The sequence below is a fragment of the Gorilla gorilla genome, chromosome 5 (genome assembly GCF_029281585.2).
Source record: "Gorilla gorilla gorilla isolate KB3781 chromosome 5, NHGRI_mGorGor1-v2.1_pri, whole genome shotgun sequence".
Taxonomy (NCBI): Eukaryota; Metazoa; Chordata; class Mammalia; order Primates; family Hominidae; genus Gorilla; species Gorilla gorilla.
This window is the reverse complement of record NC_073229.2, coordinates 193,804,873-193,819,752: the sequence shown is the minus strand read 5'-3', so window position 1 is coordinate 193,819,752 and position 14,880 is coordinate 193,804,873. Positions and strand designations below refer to the sequence as shown.

At 38.0% G+C, this 14,880-nt stretch overlaps 1 protein-coding gene across 10 annotated transcripts in view; it reads left to right on the top strand.

Moving 5' to 3' along the window:
- Positions 1 to 14,880, top strand: part of WDR27 (WD repeat domain 27) — a 251,268-nt gene that overhangs the window by 167,221 nt on the left and 69,167 nt on the right. The gene's annotated exons all lie outside the window — the stretch shown is intronic.

Below are 14,880 nucleotides of genomic sequence, written 5' to 3'. Positions count from 1 at the left end.
GTGCTGCCCTGTGCTGTGTGCTGTGCTTGATGCAGTCAGATTCCTCTGCAGCTCATTGATCCCCTTACAGAATTATCAATGAAGTCTGATTGTTTCACTGATACACAGCTCAGAGTAGATCGTTGTGGGTCAGGATATAGATTTGTGTCCTTTTTTATGAATCTGGAAGTTTTTCTTATAGTTTTAAATATTGGTTTGTGCTACTGTTTATTTTTACTTTCTTCAGGGACTCTGGTTTTGTGTATGTTATTTCTTCTTGGCCTGTCATCCGTTTTACTGTTTTCCTTGTCCTTTTTATGTCTTTTTAACCTCATTTCTATTTTAGGGTTTTTTTTTTCTTGCCTTTCCATAATGGTCCTTATTACATTTTTATTTGAGTCTGCTTTTTCTTGTTCACCTGCAATTTATTGTAAATTCCGAGGTAGGCTTATTTTAGATAGAAAACAACCAATTAAATTGAAGGCTAGAATAAAGATTTCTTCAGTGATGCAGAGAAATGGTGTTCATGTCCAAGGCACTCCCCCTGGAGAGTTTACTTGAGCAGATACACCAATAAAATGAGGGTTCTGAGAACAGAGAAGGCACAGAATCCAGGAAATAACTAATCTAACCCAGGAGAGTGAGGGAGGGAAATCTCAGGCCTCAGCTATGTCTCAGGGTTAGAAAATACCAGATCTAGGTTCATGCAGGTGGACAGAAAATTTTGGGAAGATCTTGGGGTAAAAAGAGATTCTATTCAGGCCAGGCGCGGTGTCTCACGCCTGTAATACCAGCACTTTGGGAGGCCAAGGTGGGAGGATCATGAGGTCAGGAGTTTGAGACTAGCCTGACCAAAAAATGGTGAAACCCTGTCTCTACTAAAAATACAAAAATTAGCTGGGCATGGTGGCGTGCGCCTGTAATCCCAGCTACTCAGGAGGCTGAGGCAGGAGAATTGCTTGAACCCGGGAGGCAGAGGTTGCAGTGAGCCGAGATCTCACCACTGCACTCCAGCCTGGGCAACAGAGCCAGACTCCCTCTAAAGAAAAAAAAAAAAGATTCTATTCAATAAGAGCAATACTGAGAAGATAGAAAATCTTCAAGATATGACAGAAATATTTTTTCATTAATAAATGAAAGGAAAATAAGTTTAAGAAAACAAAAGAATATATGATCTCAATGTGAAAGAAGTCAATATAATTTTAAGCATCGTGATTGTAAGCAAGTTATGTGGTGTGGGGCAAGAGTGCATTTCAGTTGGGTGTGAGGAATGTTTTGCTTTTGTTACCTAAATAGTCATTCTAGGGGCCATAGAGAAGGAACAGCAATCCTAGTATGTTCTTGACTGCATGATGAATAATTTTACACAAGCAAAAGAAAGAAAATGATGATTAATGATTTTGAATTTCTTTATACCGTCCATAGGAAAGGATAGAAAACCTGGTTGTAGCTATAGAAAACCATCTAAATGTTAACAGCTATGGCCATTCAAAATTTGGTTAAAATTTGGTTAAAATGTGACAAGTGAAGGTGGGTAGGCCTGATGTCGGGAGGTAGCATTGCTGATGGACTCATTTTTCAGAGAGAGGAGTCTATGTAGGTTAACAGAAGAAAATAGTAAGAATCATAATATCATTGTATAACCCTGGGAATGTGAAGTCCACAGGGGTTATTATGTTTCCCAGGGCTTATTGTGGCTGAGGTAACGTCTCTTCTTTCACAGGAGGGAGCCAACAGACACAAACTTGGTTTTTTAAATTCCTTCACCCCCACCTGTGGACAGGACACAAACTGGTTTTGATCAGGAACAGCACCCAGCATCGTCAGTCTTAGCACTGACATTGCCTCCTTGGAACGGGCTTGTGAGTGGGGAGGGCTGGGATGAAAGACTGTTGATTTGGGGTATAAGTTCTCTGAACTGCTTAGATTCAGATGTGAATCATGTTATTTGATACTTTTTTTTTTTTTAAGTAAGGGATGGTGGTGGATGTCTAACATGATATGCGGAGCAAGAAGGAAGTGAGGTATTTGGGGCAGTAGGCAAAATGAAACACTGACAGAGACGGCTGACTGCCAGAGCTTTATCTGGAATCACTATTTCCTGTCAACATGAAATGGAATTATGGCTGGGTCAGTTGCTTATCCTTTGTCCAATTAACTGTGGACAAGTGATGGCCAAGTTGCTTCCCAGCGGGTTGGGGCGATGGGGGAGATCCCTCGATGAAGGATGTGGAGGTCCAGTTCTTGTAGGCAGTGGACAGAAGGGACTGGGACACTGTGGTGAGGCTGTCAGAAGACCAGGGGGCTGTGCGATGGAAACAACTCCAAAGCTTTGTACACCGTTAGTACAAAATGGAAGGCATGTAAACCATGAAAGGACGGTGTGCATCCACCCAGTTGTGAATTACACCCTAAGCTATTGCTTATTAATGATAAGGGACTAGAGCGTCAACTCATTCTAATAAATTAGAGGAGATTCAAATTTGTCTTCAGAATAAAATCTTTCTTATGCTGAGCTATGTTTCCTTCATTAAGATAGAACAGGGTAAGTGCGAGAAACTATATGGCCTACACATTTATTTGGTAGTCTGTAATGTGTGTATTTCATGGGATTGTATCATAGGAGTAATGTCATGATTACAAAATGTCATTTACTGTGTGTACTGAAGAACAAAAAATCTTCATATTACTGCATATGGTTAGTGTTTGTATATATACATGCATATATATGTGTGTGTGTGTGTGTGTTTGTGTGTGTGTATTCCAGTATGTGGAGGCTTGACTATGTTGCAGGCCTATATAAATAAACCAGTGAAAAGGGAGACCTTAACTGAAATTGCAAGGTCCTAGAGGGAGAGGAGTTTTCCTGGAATGAAAAAAAGGAGAGGAAGAGTAGGAAAATAACTATTTCGAAGGAAAATATCTATTTCTGGTTTCAGGAGTGACTTAAAGAATTGCATTTTAGCTTGTGAAAGGTGGGATATCCGTTCTTAAGAGTGACCTTATGGGAGGAGTCCAACCATTTGCTTTGCTTCCATGTTATTGAACTATGTCTCACGGTTGGAAGTTTCAGAGAGATTGATTTTCGCTCAGTGTGACAAAGCACTTTCTTCAGATTAAATGACATAAGAGTACAGGCTGTTGAAAAGAAGTTTCATGCTACTCTAAGCAGACTGAAGGATCATCTGGAGATGTTACAGAGAATGTGCGTAAGGTTAGTGATTGACTAAACTACACACAAGGTGTTTCACCACCCTGTGACCATCAGGATCCTGACAGACTTAATGTTCAAATTTGAACATTTTATTATGGAAATTTTAAACATATATTCAATATTAATATAATTTCCACACACCCAACTGTGGCTAGCCTAGCTGCCCCAGTTGTCAGCTCACGGCTTATCTTGCTCCATCTCTCCCCCACCACACGTACACACCCAATTTATTTTGAAGAAAATCTTTGGCATCCCATCATTTTGTCTGTAAATGCTTCAATATATAGTGATATCTACAAAAATCAGGGACTCTTGGCCATATATTTTTAAACAACTTTATTGAGATATGATTTTCACACTCCTGGTCATTACTTTAATACATAACCCAAACCCTTCTATTTCTCGCCATTTCCCCCGGCTTTTGTCCAGACCACCGTCTCTTAACAGCTGGGCTGCTTCAGAATACTCCAGCTTCCCCCCATGTCCATTACTGCCTCTTCTACACCCACAGCCAGATGGCCTAAGACACAGGTCAGATCAAGTGATTCTTCTGGCACTACCGCCATGGTGGTTCATTCTACCCAGAATAAGATCGAAGCCCACGCCCATCACGTCAGTGACCTCCCATCATCTGATCCTTGCTCACATTCCACCCTACATCCACTCTCCCCCATCCGGTACTCTCCAACATTGTAGGCAATTTTTCTGCTTCTCAGTCATTTCTATTTTACACCAAGCTCTTCCACTTTGGGAGTTTGGCATGTGCTAGTCTTCCTGACTAGCATGGTTTTGCAGAGATTTTCTTATGAATGACTTCTTGTCTTTCAGATCTCAGGTCCTAAATCATACCTTCAGAGAGTCCTTCTCTGACCACCCAATTTAAAGCAGCCCTCTTACTCATTCCCTATCACATCACCCTATTCTATGTTCATTGCAGCACACAAATCTCTAAAATTGCCTTGTCTATTCATATATTTCCTTATTGGATGCTCCTCCCTGAAGAGCATAAGCTATGTAAGAAGAGAGATCTTGCCTGTATTGTATAATGTCTGGGAGGCAGCTGGCCTGCGATTCCTCCCTCTCAACCACTAGGAATACCAATGGGCACTTGAAGAAAAAGAAAGAAACAGGTGACCTACACATGTCTCTGTTATATGAGGATAATGGGCCTCCTGGTAAATAGAGTCATGATGTTTGCTATGAAAAGAGCCCTTATCTATGTTCTGGTTTTAGCAGGATTTCTCTGGGTTAGGATTGCATGGTAAATAAATTTGTGGTCTGTGGATCCATGAGTCGTGGCTCTCTAGAGAACCAGACAGCTATTTGAAGTATTAAATGGAGATGTTTCATAACCTACATCCCTGTCCCTATGTGAACTAAACCATGTACCTTACCCAGAGACTAAGAGGGAAGGGAAGACTTGGAGACCCACACACAATGTCTTAACCTCTTCTTGCTTTTCTTGTGCCTCTTGGTGGCTGTATCCCTCTAATGACTGGAAAAGCTGGGTCCTAGGTGAGATTTCTGGTTTGTGTCTGACTTAACATCTGATCACTTTTGTGAGCCCAGCTGCCTAATCCCAGAGCCTAGAGCACTGCTTGGCTTAAAGAGCATTTGGTGAATATTTGTTGTGTGAGTGAGCATGATCACACATTTGTGCAAGGGTTGGCAGAGCCATGGTTTTCTTTTGTAGTTTTTTTTTTTCATTTATAAGCAATCCGTGTCAGAATAAGACCAGTTTCATTAGTTCTGAACTTTAAATGGGAGATTCAGACATCTAGAAATAAACTTAGGATTATCACGGCATTTGTTAGAATTGAGGTTCATAAAAATAATGGACCTAATTTGGAAAATGTGGCCTTGCAAATATTTAATGACTTCATTGTAACTGGTGGAGTGAAAGTGTAGCTCTGGTGATGCACATGGACTGAACTTGAGGAAAGTGGGGTGTCCTTGCTGTTATGCAAGGCTCATATCAGATGTGGTCGTTATATAAGGCTTATGATTGTATTTTTGAAAGCTCTACCTGAAGGGAATCTTAAAAGGAAAAGGTCCTCAAGTTATAAACCACAGAAAACCTTATGCTTTTTTGAACTATTAGCTCAGTACTTCATTTTTATTCCTTTTGAGCCTATTTTTCTCTGTTGGCACAGAGGATAATTTAATGCTTTCCAGAAATGAAATCTTACAGGCATGCTGGCAACTTCTGGATTTGCTTCTGTAAAGTGATCTCTCAGCCTTGTGTGTAGTTATTGGTTTTAATTCCTTTAAATTAAAGTATGTGGGAACAGTATTGGATTTAATGGAGACAAAGTCTGGAACAGTGGATTGGCCCTGGTATTTTCCGCTGGAAACATTACTCTGAAGTGAATACACTGGGTGTCAGAGCTAAACAATAATTGCTCTTGTTTATCATTTACAGTGTGTACAGATCTGGTGAGAAACCTGTACTCTCTAACCTTCATCTTGAACCTCCTTTGTTGCTCTTGTCTGACTTACCAAGTTCTGTGGTCCACATACTTTATGAAAGTGGAGCTTTCCTAAGCCGGGGTGGTCTTGGACAGGCAGATGCACATGGTTAAGTTAAACGACATGGTCGTTTTAAGCTGCATTAAGTACATCTGGGCAACAGTTAGTAAGCCCTTCCCAGGATAAGGTGAACTACTGGAACATATTTTATTGCCTTTTAATTTTGCCTTTGGATTTTCATGATTTATGTTAGATTATAAAAGAAAGAAAGAAAAAAGGACTTATAATAGGTTAACGTATTTTTTCCTCGTTGCTGAATTTGAGTTTGAAATCCTTCATGGTATTCCTGTGTGGCTCCAATACCTTTTGATTGTCAGATCCAAGAAAATCTAATACAGTTTTGAGTCTTAAAACTGTGGAAAGGGAAAATCGGCCCTGGCATGTCAGGCAAGCTGTATTTATTATTTGGATCTGAATAGATTTTTATCTGATGTTCCTTAGGTGCTCTGATGCTTCTTAGGTGATCTGAATGTAGTTGTTTACTCTACTGTTAAGTATCAAACAATGAAAGGATCTTCATACCAGATGGGCCCTAAAGACCACCTGATTCCATTTTTAGCCAAAAGAAAATAAGTGATTAATTGAAAATTACGTGCTTGTTCATAGCAGAGCTAGCATCATAGAGGTCTTCCTGAATCCTGGATTGGTGCTGTTTTTGCACTATGCCATGGTAGCCTTGTAGTATTAGAAGTTTGCCTTTGAATGATTTGGTATTTTATTTTCTAGACAAGTTTTTTTTTGTAAAATTATACCTTAAATAATTCACAGAAGAATTTAATAGATATTCATAGGTATTTTTCATAGTAACATGTTCTTAAGTATAAATAAGTTCATCTTTTACCTAGCTAACAAATTACTATATCCAGATGTTGAATATATGAAATTCCTAAAGCAGGGAAGCAAAGAATAAGAGCTAGAGCTGACCAAGAAAAAAAAAGAGAAGACTCAGATTACTAAAATCAGGAACAAAAGAGAGACCATTACCACCAACTTTATAGAGATTTTAAAAATTATTAATGAATATTTTAACTACTATATTACAATAAATTATATAATTTAGATTAAATGGACAAATTCCTAGAAAGACATGAGTTACTGAAATTGATTCAAGAATAAGTAGAACATTGAACTAGATCTATAACAAGTAAAGAGATTAACTTAGTAATAATAATAAAAAAACCATCCCACAAAGAAAAGCCAAGGATAAGATGGCTTCACTGGTTATTCCTACCAGACTCTTAAAAGGGAATTAATATGAATTCTTCACAAACTCTTCCAATAGATAGAAGAGGAGAAAATACATCACTCTGTGAGATGAGTATTACCCTGAGTCCAAAACCAGATTAAAAACATCAAAAAAATTAGAAAACTAAGACCAATGTTTTCTGTGAATAGAAATACAAAAATCTCCAACAAATTACTAGCAAATAAAATCTAGCAATCTATGAAAAGGATTACACATCATCAGCAAGTGGGATTCATCCCCGGAATGCAAGGTTGGTTTAACAAATGCAAATTAGCACATGTAATGCATCACATCAGCAAAACAAAACCACACAATCATATCAACATACACAGGAAAATGATTTGACAAAATTTAACAACCATCCATGATACAAACACTTAGCAACAGCAACAGCAGCAAATGGGAGGGGGCTTCCTTAACCTAATAAAGCCACCTGTGAACCCTGTGACTAGCATCAGTCTTAATGGTTTTTGGCTGGGTGCTTTCCCCAAGATGAGGAAAAACAAAGATGTTCATTCTCACCACTTCTGTTCATCATTGTATTGGATGTTCTAGTTAGGGCAGTTAGGCAGAATGCACATGCACACAGGCACATGTATGCATACACATGCACATGTGCACACACACACACAGGCTTACCTTCTTGAGAACCATTACCAGTTGGTGATGCATGGTTGCTTGTGAGATTGTCACCTTCCTTGAGAGTTTTGGGGTGAAGCACATGCTCATCACTGCAGCAGATGGGATCACAGGCTGGTGCCTGCATGGTTCCGTGAACACAGCTCCTTTCTTGGGGGCTCTGCCTGTGTTTGCAGCTCCATTGCTTGTGGTGCCCAATGTGGGATCTCTGCTCATTCCCTCTTGCCTCTGCCTTTTCTGTTCCTGAGCACAGGGAATGGATGACCCATTAAAGGAGGGTGAATAAAACCTTACTCCTGCTGTCTTTAGGGAACTTCTGAGATTCCAACTAGGCATTGCTTTCTGATGGATCTTTCTCAGGAAATACATTCTCCATTATTTTCTATTTAGTCACTTTTGTTATTTCCATGCAAAAAAGTTTCAGGAGTCCCCAGTCACTCCTGGGCATAGGATATAAGACTCATTTCTGTCTATTTCTGTCTAGCACCCAATCGTTCTCACCTCACGGCCGGCCCCCCGCCCGCCTTCCCGCCCCCCCGCCAATTTTCCTGCAAAGCCATTTACTCCAACCATGTGGGCTGTCTCCCTCCTTCCATGCCATGCTGTCTCACATGGCCATGCCTGTGTCCTATGCTTTCTTTGGAAACCCTGAGCTCCACTACCTCCCTTGCTAATCCTCATCTTCCCTTGAAGCTGTGTCTAACACATGTGTTCTTCTCTGGGAGCCTGTCTTCCTCTGAGCAGGTCTCAGGCTTTTCTGCTCAGCTCTTTCACAGACCTGTAATTCACTTTTCTGTTTCCCCTACAGACTTTGATCTCTTGAGACCTCTACATCTCGGGGGTCTGACACACACATATATATGTTTTTGTTTTTATTTTTGCCATAAACTGTAGGTGCTCAAAAATAGGTGCTAGATTGCTATCAATAGTCAGGAGACCTCCCAGTGATACAGGCCCAGGGATAATTCCCCTTCTAGGTGTAACTTCATCTGAAGCATCATTTTTTTTTTTAATTTTAAGTTTTCCTGTTTTGGGGGTCTAGATTAAGGGACTGCCAGAAGCCAGGGGTTGCAATTGTTATTTCAGTTAACCAACTGTGAAAAGAACATGTTTTACCCAACAACAAATATACGCATCTACCCATTGACAAATACACCTATGTCACATAAAAATTGAAACTAAATAAAATTTCATTTATATGACTAAAGTAAACAAAACTTCAAATACAATTGAATGTAATTTTCATTGTGCATTTGTGGGTATTCTGCTAAAAGACTGGCAATGTATTTCTCATTTATTAATAATAAAAAATAGGAAGTCGAGGCAGTTCCCTCTGCTCTGTTCAAGTTATGGATTTGATAAAAAAAATTTTCTACTCAATATTAGATCTTTATTCAATAATTTGTTATAGACTTTGGTAAAATCCATGTCTGCTTTCTTTTTTGCAATTAGAAATAAATGAAGTAAACTTATTTGAGAAGATTTTCTATTTTGATTGTTTTTTGATTCCCATTTTTAGTATTTTCTATTTCTATTAATGTCTCATCTTGTACTCATTCTCAGTGACTCCAAGTATTAAAAAATAAGGGAATTATGTGAAGTATAAAAATGTTAAATGTTTTTCCCTGAAAAAATGTGTTTGAAAAAGGTAAGAAATTTAAAAAATTGAAGGTTATATGTCTTCAAATAATTATTCAAAAATTTTCACTTGTATTAAAATTAAAAATGTACAATGATAAGTATATAATTTGTTGTATCTAAACTTTAAATACAGCTGAAATGTTTTAGTTTATTTAAGACTTTAAAGATATTTTTATTGGGAAAAAAGAAAATTACAATAGAACCTTCAAGGTCTGCCTTTGCCACTGTAAAGAGTAGTAATTAACACATCACACTGGTTACATCCAAAGACAAAGCTACATGGAGAATAAAGGCCGAGACGGGCGGATCACGAGGTCAGGAGTTTGAGACCATCCTCGCCAACATGGTGAAACCCCATCTCTACTAAAAAGACAAAAATTAGCCAGGCATGGTGGTGGGTGCCTGTAATCCCAGCTACTTGGGAGGCTGAGGCAGGAAAATCGCTTGAAACCAGAAGGTGGAGGTTGCAGTGAGCTGAGATCGCGCCACTGCACTCCAGCCTGGGCAAAAAAGTGAAACTCCATTTCAAAAAAAAAAAAAACAAACTGTTTAATGTTACAGAATTCTCCTTACCTGCCCTGTGCACCTGCTGTGATTTCATGTCGATTGCAGACCATGAGACCACGAGTAGAGCAGGGAACACTCAGCGAGCTGGATGCTGGGGTGCTTCTGGGAAACAAGCTCTGTTCTGCAGGAGTCTGCTGCCCATCTGCTCTCTGCCAGGAAGTATTTGACAAGTTACTGAATTGTCTTTCTCTTATCCAAATGTTTCTGTTCCTCAGATGGATTGGAAGCAGTGTTTGCTCCCCAATGTCCATGGGATTAAGATATAATTGTCTTTGGTTTTGAAAGGCAGTAATCTTTACTGGTTTAAGGAAGGAATCAACACGAATGAACTCCAGTAGAAAAAAAAATGAAGATTCAATGTCATTCTTAATTCTAGAAAACTTCCTTGCTTCCTAACTCTGGACCTAAGAAAAGAAAACCAGCATCAATTCACTTATTGAAATGCTCATGTCAAGAAGGTATATTTTTATGTACAAAATGTAATCCATATATCCATTCATTCAACAAATATTTAATGAGTGCCATGAAAACAGGTGAACAGGGCTGGCCAAGATTCTGTTTTCATGGACCTTACTCTAGTGAAAAACACAGACAACATGTCAGGCAGTGCTAGGTGCTGTGGCAGAAAGGGTAGAATTTGATACAAAGCCGCTGCTATGTTTGGGAGGCTGAGATCAGACCAGACATCAGCTTTTTAACATGAGGAAGGATGTGGCTGCATCTCAGACATGAGACGTGCATGCATGAATGTTAGGAAGGTTTACAGTGATTCTTAGAAATGTAACCTCTAATCACAGAATTTAGACCTATGCCTCCTGGTAAATTTAGAATTGAGCTTTTGTTATGGATGCATTATTTTCATTGAGTTTACAGAATGGAGAGGTTCGATGTTCTGTGAGTGAGGGAGGGTGGAGAGGCACCGGCCTCAAGAAGGCTGAGCTGCTGCTGGGCGGTGCTGTGTTGTACCAGCCATAAACATCGGCCACCTCCACGCGCTGCAGCCTCCTACGTAATGTGGGTGTGCCAGTGAAACCACAGAATCATCCCAAAGGTTGTGTCATGCTTTCATACAGTTGAGGCCACTTATGTCCCCTCCTAAAATGTACACAGTCATGCATACTGAGGAGCAGAGGTGGGGAGGCCCTAGTGTGTGCAGCTTGTGGAAAACAGAGCAGCATTTGTAAATGTTGATACATAGAACAAGAAACTTATCAAAGGAGGGACAAGAGAAAAGGCAGGTCTCCAAAATTAGTCACTGAGGACTTGTTTTCATCTCTGTTTTGAAAGGTCATGGGGGTTTCTCTTGAGCTAGAATGGAGGCAATTTTTGCAGTGCATGGACCAATCAGTGTGAGGGTGCCTGAGTTTCCAATGACATATTTGCAACTGTTTGTGTTCATAGCTTTTGAGCTATGGCCATGGAAGATGGTTCGTATTATATTTAATGGTTGTTGATCCAGTATCTGGCCAGTGGAAGATATTTGTTCCTGATGGTCTGGCAGAGCTTTCGGCTCTGCAAACACTCATTGCTGTGGCTTCCAGCCCGAGCACACTGTGGTCACATCGCAGGAATGTGACAGTTGGACTGTAATTTTAGTTCTGCTCAATTTCTTTGTAAATGATTTATAAACCCAACTTAAAAAATTAATCTTTAAATAGGTTGCAGCATTTTAGTTATACTCAACACATAGGATTCCTATTACACATCTAATTCTATTATTTCTAGTTATGGCACAGTGCTAATGAAGTTTGTGAATTACAAAAACATGGCAACTATTTTTTTTTTCATTCAAGGATAAATAGCCTTAAAGTAAACAACTAAATAATACCAAGGGAAAAGATACAATGTAATTTTCTACATATAAAACCCCACAATTTAAAAGCTTATGCAAATTTTGAAGGATTTGTGCTTATAGTATTCTAATAGATATTTTAAATGGTGGTCCATTTGAATGAGCCTGTCCAAAATATGTTTATTTCAGTTATTTACTGAAAGACAAGCTAGAGTTGAATTAAAAAGTGAAGCATAACTCTGATTTAATGAGTGCAGTTTGGCCATTTAAAAAACCCTCTATTCTTAGTAGAGTCTTTGTAGAATATGCATTTATTTTATGGGAAATGTAAGATGCAGATACAGAAAAACAGTATGTCGGTATAATTATTTTTTAACTTCAGAAATATTATTTCTAAACGTTTTCTTACTTTTTAAAGAAACAACATATTTTGGAAAATAGAAACTATAAATAGACAAAACAAAGGAAACAAACGAAGGGAAAAAACACAATAGCTTATTAGCATTAGCTGCCCCTCCCCCCCCCCCCCCCCCCGCAGAGGTAACCACTGTTAATGTGCTAGCGTGTAAACTTCATTCTCTCCCTGAATGTGTGGGTGTGTATGCATCTATTCACACATATATGCACACACACATAGTGAAATGAGATTCTAGTGCAAATACTGTTTATTAGCCTGATTTTTCACCTCCTTAGTTATGGTGGTTGCATATAATTCTTTTATGTGGGTGCACCATAATTTATCTGATTCATGTTCTATTGTACATTCAGGTAGCTTCCAATTTGTGTTGTAAATATAAACCACGCTATGATAAGCATCTCTGTGAACACATTTTCATACTAGGGTGAGTATTTTCTCTTAATACTTTTTAGGAGTGTAACTGCTGAGTCAGTGTCTTCACTGTTTAATAGCTGTTGATACATATTGCCAAATTTTCTCCAAAAAGTTTGGGCCAACATGTGTATCTTGTAATAGACTGTGAGCAAACTATTTGTCTACATCAAACAATAAAAATTATTTTAGGCCAGGTGCGATGGCTCATACCTGTAATCCCAACACTTTGGGAGGCTGAAGTGGGCGGATCACTTGAGGCCGGGAGTTCGAGACCTGCCTGGCCAACATGGTGAAACCCCGTCGGTACTAAAAATATAAAAATTAGCCAGGGCTGTTGGCCCATGCCTGTAATCCCAGCTATTTGGGAGGTCAAGGCACAAGAATCTCTTGAACCTGAGAGGCAGAGGTTGCAGTGAGCCAAGATTGTGCCACTGCACTCCAGCCTGGGTGACAGAGCAAAACTCTGTCTCAAAGAATATATATATTATTTTAAAGATGTTTGTTAACACAAGTCACAGTTGTTTTCCCAGGCTGGATGGGCCTAAGAGGGAAAGTGACTTATACTTCCCCTTCTTATGGATGGAGCCACTCACTTCCTGCCTGAAAAACCCAAAGTAGGGACTTTTCTGGATCAGAAAGGGTTTCAATTGTTAGACCGCAAAAAATGGAACCATATTTAGTATACTGGGCATTTGTATTTCAGTTTTTGTTTATTCACTGTTTAAGTAACTTTTTTCATTGAAATACTCTTTTTTCAGTAACGCCTTTCCATATGTTATGAGAATAATTTTTCAGTTTGTGATATTGTAAAAAGTCCTTAGATCTATTTTTATTATTAGATGTAGAAGAACTTTATTAATATGTTTCTAACTTTGCACATTTATGTAATTTGTTCTTACATATTTTAAATTTCATTTGGAACTTAATCCTTGTGGATTATATTTGCATGTATGGTATTGTGTAAGGCTGTTACCCATTTATTTTTCTCTCTAAAGATTAGTGAGGTACCCAGTTAGGAATCATTTCTTCCTTACTAATTAGAAATGCCAAATTTGTCATATGACAAATTTTAGGTATTATTTGGTCTATTTCTTAACGTTGTTTTTCATTTCAAAGCCAGTCTATCAATTTTGATTATGTAGCTTTACAATAAATATTTCTCAATGTCCTTTTAAAAATCTTTTACTTAGCTGATGTTTTACACAATTTATTGTACAAATTTTAATATATGCTCCTATCACCAGCTTAAACCAGTAACACCCAGCTAATCTTTTCATCTGCTCCAGCCCCATTACAAAATTATTTTGAAGTAAATCTCAAATAGCATTTCATCTGTAAATATTTTATTATATATTTCTATTAGATGTTTTTATTAAGATATAATTTACATGACTTAAAATTCATCATTTTTAACTGTGCAGTTTACTTGGTTTGAGTGTATTCATATATTGTGCAACCATTACCACTGTTTAATTCTGGGACACTTCCATCACCCTGAAAAGAAACCCTGTACCTATTAGCAGTCAGTCCCAATTCCCCACTCCCGAATTGTCTAGCAACCACTGGTCTAATTTCTGTTTCTATGGATTTCTAAATATTTCAATTAAGTGACATCTTACAATATGTGGCCTTTTGTGTCTGACCTCTTTTTTGCAGCTTAATGTTCTCAAGGTTTGTGTTATATCATGTATTAGTACTTAATTTTTATGGCTGAAAAAATTCCAAAGTATGGATATACCACAGCTTATCCATTTATCTGTTGTAGTATTTTGGAGTTGTTTCCACTTTTTGGCTATAGTGAATAATGCTGTTGTGAAGATTTATTTACAATTTTTTGTGTTAACATATCTTTTCAATTATTTGTGTATATGTAGGAGTGGAATTTCTGGGTCATATGGCAATTCTATGTTTAACTGTTTGAAGAATTGGTAAACCTTTATACCAGTGGCTACATTATTTTACATTCCCACTAGCTGTGTATAAGGATTCCAGTTTCTCTACATCTTTGCCAACACTTATTTTCCATTTTAAAAAAGTATAACTATTCATGCGGAGTGGTACCTCAGGGTTTGATTTGCATTTCCATAATAATTAATGATGTTGAATATCTTTTCATGTGTTTCTTGGCTATCTGCATATCTTCTTTGGAGAAATGTCTATTCAAATTATTTGCCCATTTTAAAATTGGGTTATTTGACATTTATTTTTGAGCTTTAATCGTTCTTTATTTATTCTGAATAATATATATTCAACTCATATCAAATATATAACTGGCAACTATTTTCTTTCATTCTGTGGATTTTTCATTTTCCTTATAGTATCTTTTAGTAAGCAAAATTTTAATTTTTTTTATTTTTTTGGATGCTTATTTTATCTTATTTTATTTTTATTTATTGTTTTGAGACAGAGTCTTGCTCTGTCACCCAGGCTGGAGTACAGTG